The sequence below is a fragment of the Nannospalax galili genome, unplaced genomic scaffold (assembly GCF_000622305.1).
Source record: "Nannospalax galili isolate Female #2095 unplaced genomic scaffold, S.galili_v1.0 scaffold617, whole genome shotgun sequence".
NCBI classification, from domain to species: domain Eukaryota; kingdom Metazoa; phylum Chordata; class Mammalia; order Rodentia; family Spalacidae; genus Nannospalax; species Nannospalax galili.
Window position 1 is genome coordinate 1189085 of NW_008341872.1, and position 8335 is coordinate 1197419.

Below are 8335 nucleotides of genomic sequence, written 5' to 3' on the forward strand. Positions count from 1 at the left end.
TGTATAACCTGTACAAAATTAAGCTGGTTTTGAAATTACAGACTACAAGCAATTGAACCGAAATGTCTAAACGTAATTCTATTCTGTACTAAATATCAGCTAATATCACAGAACTGACTGTTTTAAAAGTTGCTATCACCAACTTTTGTCTATTGTAGCAAGATACCTTAAGTTACAACAAAATCTTGAGAAATAAGACAATAATATCTGCTATAGAAATAGCTTACTCTACCAACTCCCACCCTCTTCCACCCCTTCAAATCATAAGCAGCTCTCTTCTGTGACAGACAAGAACTGTGAACCCCCAGTTTATGTGGTGTATCCCTTGGTTCACTGTCTGGCCATTCTGCTGTGTTCTGCTCTGCTGGTCGTATACTGAGTGGCAATGCTTCCCACCAAAGGGTCAGCAGGGTCGTAGTCTATGAGGAGTGAGCAGATACACAGGAGGATTTGGAAATGGTCAGGGCCAGGCTCCAGTTGTCCTTCAGAATGTCCAAGCAGATAATGCCTTGGCTGTTAATAGTGCAGTGGTAAATTCTTGTCCAAAATGTAACCTTTGGAGACTTGAAGGGCTATTTGGTGTAAAAGCGATGTCGAGGAAGAACGCACCATCTTCATACACAGATCCTGGAGGCCCGAGAATGGTTGACTGCCACTCGTAGATGTTGTATCCTTTGGGACCAGCACTGCAGTTTTGTGGAGGGTCTAACGTGATGTCTGCCAGCTCCTTCTGAACCCTCTTGATGCTGGTGGAGAGCAGCTTCGAGTTCTTGCTCATGTTGACTTTGCTGTCCTTCTTCCTGGGGGTGCTGGCTTCCTTCTTGGGCTGTTCTTTGTGTCCGCTGCTCCCGGCTGCGCCGTGGCAGGGGCCTGGCCACTCGTGTTTCACTCGGAGAAGCCGAAGTGCAGCAACAGCAACTATTAAGCAGGCCTGTTGTGGGTTTTGTTTTGTTTTTTTGGCGGGGTGGGGTGGGGTGGGGGGCAGAGGTTCAAAATTATATAGAGGGGATACCAATCTAGATTCTCTAATTCTATAACCTCATGTACTTTTCATTTCACTACATTGTCTCCCAAAAAAGCCCAGAAGACTGGACATCATACTTTTAGAAATTGTGGGAGCTGAGCCAAAGCTGTGAAGGTTATGTCAATATTATTTTAAGACACTATTTCTTAGGTGATGTGATAGGTGGGGTCCAAATGTGAGTCCTAACCATGCATATTGGTTAGAACTCAATTGCTTTTGGATGGCTAAAATTTAATAGTATACTGTTGCTTTTTTACTTTTTTTGATGAAATGTTTCTCTCTTATATACACACAGGGACTTGACTGATGAGAAAACTGATACCCCTGAGAAAGTGGGCTTCCTAATTTAAAATTCCAGTATGAGACTTGTCTACCCAGTTGCCAGACCTGAATGGGCTTCCTCCTGCCCCCATGTTCCACAGGTCCTTGAAGAGCAGAACTAAACAAATGTCATTTTCAGACAGCTCAGGTCCATCCCCCACTGTCTTCTCTACCCCTCAACGAGAGAGAGCGAGAGAGTGAGTGAGAGAGCGAGAGAGAGAGAGAGAGAGAGAGAGAGAGAAAAGAGAGTAAAGAAGGGGCTGGATCACTCATGAAATTCTTTCCAAAGAGAGAAATCACCTTTCCCCTGGGCAGAGAAAATGCGGCAGTGGAGAGGAGCCAGGGGATCTCAGGAGTAGAAAGACATGTTCTCTCCTAATGAGAGTTAGTGAAGATTGTATGACTTAATGTAGGTGAAACACTTAAGGCCTGATATCGAGTCAGCATTTGATTAATGGAAACTTTTAATTAGAAATCCATGGGCTCCGTTCTGGTTCCAACTCCTCCATTAACTGTGTGATTTGGGGCAAGAGAACCTATCTATCTTGCTCACTGCTGAGTCTTCAGACCAAGATTAGTGCCTTGCATAGTACCTACAATATAACAATAACACTAATAGTTTGTTGAAAAAATTAATCACCTTTTCTGAATTTGTTTCTTCATTTATAAAATAAGGAATTTGATCTTGATACTTAGGTTTCTTCTGTGTTCTAATGATCTAATCCTATAATAGGGAGACTCAGTAAGTCTGATACACCTCTGAGAGTTTGTCTTGGTTCTAAAAAAAAAAAAAGACAAAAGGATTTGCTGCCAGCATTAGCATTTAGTGTTGCATATTGAATTCCAATATTCAGAAAGGTTAACCCACTTAGAATAACAATATGAGTGTAATTCTCCTATAATGATAGGTTTAATTGATTTCTTTCTCCAAATATGCTGGTCAATTTTAATAACAGTGGCAGTACTTTTTTCTCTTCTTTCTATGTGTTTTAAAAACGTTCATTTGAGGTGATGGGAAGCTTGTCTCCATAGCAATGCTCCTCTCCGGTCCTTATTTTTAAAGTTTGGGACTTTTAGGGAAAGAGATTCAGTGCTGCCATGTATTCACATAATTGTTTTAGAAAATATGCTCTTTCTCACTCAAAAGCAAAACCATTTTCCAGTTATTACCACACCAGAGATGAGAAAATAGTCTCAGATTGTAATATGATCTGGGCACAAAGTTAATAACTTGCTTTGTCTGGATTTGATCATTTTCAAAGGTGCTTTTGTATCTTATCATTTTAAGGAGCTGGTACATATAATCACAGACCCATCATCCCCTAGACAGTCAGCAAATTAACTCACTCCAGAAGAGGGCATGCAAAACAAAACAAAACAAGCCAGGAATATGTAGGTTTTCATTAGAAAATATTAAATTTTACATTGGTGAACAAAAGCAAATATTCTAAAACATTTCTAAAACCAAGTAAACTGCAAAAGACAGCGCACACAAACTTGAACAATTCAAAAGGCACAATGAAAAATATCTCATTAGGGAAATGGCTTCAGCAACTCAGAAAATAAAGTTTCTTCAAGCTTCAGATGCCCTTTGTGTCCTGCTGTTTGGGGTTGGAGTCTAAAAGACAATCTACTTTGTGTCTGACTTATTTCCCTGTTAGACAGGAACTGGAATTTGAACTTTGCTCTCCAAAAGCCAAAGGCCAACTAATTTAGAAGGAGACTCGCCAAATCAATGATGGTTTCTTCTAGTTTCATTAGTTCTGTCTAAAGTGATTAAAGAGCTTGATTCCCAGATAAGCAATGATTCTGATTGCTATTTTTACAAATCACATTAATTTCTATACTCAGATCTGAGCACTCGCGACATTCCTGAGACAAGTCTGGATCCATGCAGCATTCCAACCCTGAGTGCTTTTCAAGTTTCTAACAGAATCCTGTGCTGATGAGTGATGATACCTTTATTGTAGTAGCCTCAAGGTGTGGAAGTTGTTTCCTGTGGCCTAGGTACAGTCCAGCCCCTCCATTTGTTGAAACATCTGCAAATAGTTATTTCATTTTAGAGACTTCTGACCACAGAGAGGCTCCCATCTGGACTGCTTCCTTTTTCCTTATTGCTCACTTAGAGCATCAATGATCTAGGAAGACACTCATCAGGAGAGAATCTGGGAAGGCCTAGGCAGCTCCCAGAAGCTAGTTCTGATGTGTATTCTCGCACATTGATTAACTGATTCACTGGAACCATTATCACTCACTGGGTTGTAATGCGAACGAACATCAGTAAAGCGCAGTCTCTGTCCTCAAAGGAGAAACAATCTATTGCTGGTCATATTTGTCTCAAAGTAACAAATTCTATTTTTTTGCTTATAGTAATAAATTATATTTTAAAATCTTTTTTGTGTGAAAGTCTATAATTGCTTTAATTCTCCTATTCCTCTTATTTTTGGTGGTTATGGGGCTTATGGAATATTTTATTCAAACTGTTTCCTTCTTTAAAACAAAGCAACGTTCTATAATCAGTTAACTTTTAAAATTCCATAGGACGTCAAGAGTTGGTGGCTCTTGTAATACCTGTAATACCAGCACTGAGGTAACTGAGGCAGGAGGATTGCCAGAAGTTCACGGCCATCCTGGGTTATGTGACAAGACAGACGCTCTTGGGAATCTTTATTTGATAAGTGCATAGTGAGTGGCATAGTGCAGAGGAATCAGATCCTTTCATGTTTTGCTTGCTTTAGGCCTATGTGTTAAATGACAAAACTGACTGCTTAATTACCATTGGAAACCATATTTTTAAAGGTATCAATTCAGTTGGATCATTTTATGCTTTTATATGACATTAATTCCACATATTTTATATATTTATATTATGCACACATTTGTACATTCAAGTTGCATTTAAACTCTTATGATAATGAAATCATGTAAAGATAGAATTAAGTCTGTCCCTAGAGTTGTTAAGCAATACATTACACCTCCAAAGAACTAGAGATTTAAGGTGTATCCAGGGAGTGGCCCATCCACTAAGGATTTCAAAACCACATGGTTCTTCAAGTCCTGCTGGGGCTCATGTATTTGCATGTCTCTCCTGCAGGAGTTTGGAATAATCAGGTCACTACACCCTGACACAACAGTCTCTATCACTCATTGTTTGTACATGATGTCATATCAACAGACTGCCGAGAAGTTAGCAACGGGAAAAAGAAAATGCTTTAAACCCAAGGCTATTCAGAGGGTTCATCAGAATACATATCCTGTATCAAATCCTCTGATAGAAAATCCTACCAAGGAGCTCAGCCAAAAAGGCTGAACCACATTTAATGCATCACACTCTCCAGTGCAATGCAAGTCTGAGGCTAGGTATTGTATGACCTAACGTTCTTCTAGCTTGCTAAAATCTCAAAGGCACGTTGGTGCCCTGACTCTACATTCTTTTTTGGTATAGAAAATGTCGTCATTCCTTGGCTGTTAGATATCATCCATTTACCTAGATATTAATGAGACACTTTGGAATGTGCTAGAGATTCACAGCTCCATCAGCCAGGGCTCCTCCCAATCTCCTAGCTCCACTTTGTCTTGGGACTCGCTGCACAGCAATGTTATTAGATACAATTGGAAATAAATACACATCAGTGGGCAGAGCGGAGTAGGTGGTCTGAGAACTCCCAAGAGTCTCAGCTGAAGTCTGCAGCTTCATGGTGCCTTTGCTTAAAAGAAGGTGCCCCTTCTTTTTTAAAAAATATTTTATTATTTTCATGTTATGTGTATGTGTGTATTACCTGCATGTAGGTAAGCACCCATGTCATGCAGTGCCCACTGAAGACAGAAGAGGCTGTCGGATCCCCTGGAACTGGAGTTATGGACAGTTGTTAGCTGCCATGTGAAGTAGGTGTACCCATGTCATGTAATGGCCACTGAGGTCAGAAGAGGGCATCAGATCCCCTGGAGCTGGAGTTACAAACAGTTGTTAGCTGCCATGTGTGTGCTGGGAATCAAACCCAGGTCCTCTGCAAGAACAGTCAGGGCTCTTCACCTAACCACTAAGCCATCTCTCCAGCCCCAAGACACCCCTTCCTAAGGTGGATGCAAAGCATATATCTTGTCAGAAGCTAGGGCTAGAGTTCAGTGTCTACCCACCTCCTTTACCAGGCATCAGCATGCAGTCAGTAGTCTGAACAACAGTGTGGAACCCTGGCAAGTAGGGTCACGTAGCCTTCAAGTGATGACAGAACACAATGAGAAAAATGAGGGTAACTATGGTAAAAATGAAGGGAAGGAGAGCGTGGTATACCTTTGCCGTGTAATTTTCTAGATTTGGTTTTGAACCCAAGGCCCCACTCGTAAATATTCTAGCAGTGAGCCAAATCCCCAGCCCTGTCCTATGATTTTCTAAATAGAAAATATTAAGGACTAGGACCTGCCTTCTGGTTCCGGTTAAAATTGGCTAACTGCACTATCCTGAGCTTACTTTCAGTCTCAGAAAGCCCCTCTCTGGTGATGACTTTTCCTTCCCTTCCCAAGTGTCTTTTACCAAAACCTTCAAGCAGCACAGGTTTTTATATTTACACAAAGATGTATGCAAGGAATTAATATTCCTACATTGATTTGCATTTAAATAGAGACCTTTTAAACATTAAGCAATCAGTTTTGTCTATTCACCACAATATGCTCCACTATAACAATGCCTGACACACAGGGGGTGTCAGTAGGTTCAATAAATTTCTAATCGTAGACCTTCAGGCACTCAGCAATGGAAAATTATATCAGGAAGATCTCTTGCTTTCAAGATTCCATGTAGCAAGAAAAGAGCGACAGAGGCTAGAGTCATGCTTGGGTATTGGTTCTGTCCTTGGTGTGCCAGAGTCCTCGAAGAGTAACTGCTGACCTTAGTCACTGGCTGTGGACCTCATGGCACAGTCAGTCAACAGGTTAGTGACATGCATTAGAAAAATAAGAAAGAAAAATAAAGAGCAATCAAAAAGTAGTTTTCAGGGGCTGGAGAGATGGCTCTGCAGTTAAGAGCACTGGCTGCTCTTGCAGAGGATTGGATTTGGTTCCCAGCACCCATATGGCAGCTAACAACTATCTGTAACTCCAATTCCAGAGGATCTGACACCCGCTTCTGACCTCAGTGGGCATTACATGACACAGCTGCACTTACACACATGCAGGCAATATATCCATATACATAAATAAAATATTAAAAAAATAGGTTTCTATTAGGTACTTCATGGGTCATAAGTCTAAACTCTCTTAGAAAAATGTCACAAATATTATTAATAGCATACTAATGCTATGAGTATCTGAATAATGTCTGTAATTACATTATTAATGTATATTATTACTATGGTACTATGGATTGTTTCAAGTTTCCATTGCACAGCATGAAATACTTATTGAATATTTATTGTGAAGCTTCCATAAGCCAAATATTTTATGTTGGGCTACAACCTCATACAGTATATGTCAGTATTTGATAGAATCTAAACAAATAAAATTAGCAGCAGAGTGGCAAACACTATACTTTTGAAATCCTATATATAGTTTCCAATAAGTGAATACATATCTTCTTCCTACAAATATCTCAAAGCACCTGTGGTAAGGCACAGTTGCCTCCCTAACCAGAATCATTAGTCAGTGTTTGGGGCCGGGCTGCGGGGGTGGGGGGTGGAGGGGAGGCACTATTCACTTATGACTTTAGTTCATAGCTGGAGTCATTGGGGTATTTCCCTACACATTCATTCATTCATAATTTTAATTTGCTGCCACGGGCTAGGTACTTAGGTTTGTCTTTACTGAACTCACATCATAGGCGCATAACAATCTGCAGAAGGCATCCTTATGAAATTCAGAGTAGAGATTTTTCTGCCGGGTGGTGTTCAATTCTGATTCATAAATGACTATCAATGAATTGTATATATACTAAGTAAATGACTAAAATACAAAAATTTGACACATATACTCTCATATGCATAAATGTTATTCACATATCTATAAGGCTTTTTTTTTGACGGTTTCCTGGTGTAGTTGAATACTAGCATTTTTTAAATGTCTAATAAGATGTTTTCTCCACGTTTTATTGTTGAGCAGGCACAAGATGTTCAAGACCATGAAAAGATGAATGTAATGACTTCCTTGTTAGTTAGGGATTGAAATTTTTTTCCAGTTCATTGTCCTTTTAAGTAATCCGTTTGTAGCCAGGCCCTTGCCGAATTCACAATTATTTCCTTTGCTAAACCATGCCTCCAGACTTGAGAGCATAAATTAAATTTCACGCACACAGAAGAAAATCGTGTGTTCTATTAAGCGAAATAATATAAACAAATTAAAGGTCCTTTTTAATGACCTTTGATTTCCGTGATGCAGTGATCTTTAAAGTTACCTACTGGGCACAGAGTAAGGCACTGATTCGCAACGCTGGTTTTCAGTGTGTCTAGAAAGCTGGCTAATAGAATCCAGCTCCCCTAGCCTTGCAAGTTGCATTTTGTGTGGTTTTCTTCTCCGGTTCCTCTTGGAAGAGTTGTGATTCCCCCACCACGAGCCTGGAAGGGGAGGGTCCACCCCTGACTAGCCACCGAGCCATGGCCACCCTGGCTAAGCCTGCGGCCGGCAGGGCGGCGGCTGCGTGACTGTCTGCACTTCCCCGCCCCGACGCTGCGGTTATGCAAACTGATCTCATCGCAGCTCCTCACGACATGCGCTTCCCGTCGCCTGCACGCGGCGTAGCGTGAGGCGCCCGCCCCGAAGAACTTTGTGCAGAGAAGCCGAGCCTGGTCGCCACGATGTCCCGGATCCCCGAGTTCATCCTAGAGAAGTCATCCCCCGCCTCCCGGTCACCATGGCAAAGCCTTGCCGGCCCCCAACACTGTGCGCCGGGTCCTCCGCGTCCCCAGTTCGATGCGCAGCTGCCTGGGGTCCAGAGCCAGCAGATGAGTCGGTTGCCTGGCTACGACCCCCCCCCCCCCCCACCCCCCCTCCCCTCCCGCGCCC

The 8335-nt window shown here is 41.6% G+C and overlaps 1 non-coding gene and 1 pseudogene across 1 annotated transcript; one reads left to right on the plus strand and one right to left on the minus strand.

The window, feature by feature from the left end:
- Positions 1 to 309: 309 nt before the first annotated feature.
- On the minus strand, positions 310 to 7828 carry LOC103737637 (annotated as a pseudogene).
- LOC115071101 lies at positions 6157 to 6286 on the plus strand. The gene has a single exon (XR_003850216.1). It is a non-coding gene; the product is annotated as a small nucleolar RNA SNORA3/SNORA45 family (small nucleolar RNA).
- Positions 7829 to 8335: the final 507 nt, after the last annotated feature.